This window comes from Haemaphysalis longicornis, unplaced genomic scaffold, assembly GCF_048455015.1.
Source record: "Haemaphysalis longicornis isolate Haplotype H1 unplaced genomic scaffold, Haemaphysalis longicornis Haplotype H1 scaffold_6, whole genome shotgun sequence".
Taxonomy (NCBI): domain Eukaryota; kingdom Metazoa; phylum Arthropoda; class Arachnida; order Ixodida; family Ixodidae; genus Haemaphysalis; species Haemaphysalis longicornis.
This window is the reverse complement of record NW_027526407.1, coordinates 138,011,714-138,012,614: the sequence shown is the minus strand read 5'-3', so window position 1 is coordinate 138,012,614 and position 901 is coordinate 138,011,714.

Below are 901 nucleotides of genomic sequence, written 5' to 3'. Positions count from 1 at the left end.
ACATGCTGTTGGTAACCTACAAACGGTTTGTGAAGTGCAGTAAAAGCGCTTTAGTCTCGCTGGCAAAACTACGACAAAATACCCATGTTGGGCAAACTCGTCACATGGAGACATGAACAATTCCTGCGCCCCACGCTTACTATGCTCAACAATCTTTACGATACAGATTGTCTGTTTTGTTAAATAATTTACCTTAAGAAACTTTGTACCCATATGTAATGCAAACAATGACATTAGAGGGTTTTGTGAGCACACGTTTTGAACTTTATACTTCTCCTGCGTTGTAATTTCCAGAGTGAAAGAACATCACTTTTTGTATTATTGCAATAAGGGATAGTTTGCATTATAGTGTTTTTGAAATCGTGCATATCAACCTTTTATCTCCGGTAAGCTATCAACAAAAAGAAGGTGGGTGCCCCATCAAGCTGTTCAAACAGGATTTTGTCTCGCCTCCTTTTGTAAAAAAGCAACTAAAGATAGAACTACGCCCGCATGCTCAGTAACATTGTTTCACAACAAAGTTTGACTGTATTCCGGTCACCTTCCGGTTTTACAGGGGACTGCGGCTTCTGCTATTGTTGCTTTCTGGCCGTGTGCGCCGCTGGGTTTCTTCTTACTACTGGTAACGCTGGCCTCACCGCATTGCGCCAGCGGCGCCTGGGAAGCGAGTTGCGGGGGCGGGATGTGTCCGGGAAGTTACACGAGGTAACACTGGCCTCCCACACAGAGTCCAAGGCGTCGGCCGGGGAAGCCACTTTACGTGGGGAGGTTCCTTAGAAAGGCCCAGTTCATGCGGGCATCAAAACCTCTGCGTTTGTACCTATGGGCCATTCGCAATGGACATGGTGACTTTGGCCGCTACTTGGTACTTACACAAAAGGAGATGCGTGGCTTCTAGGTC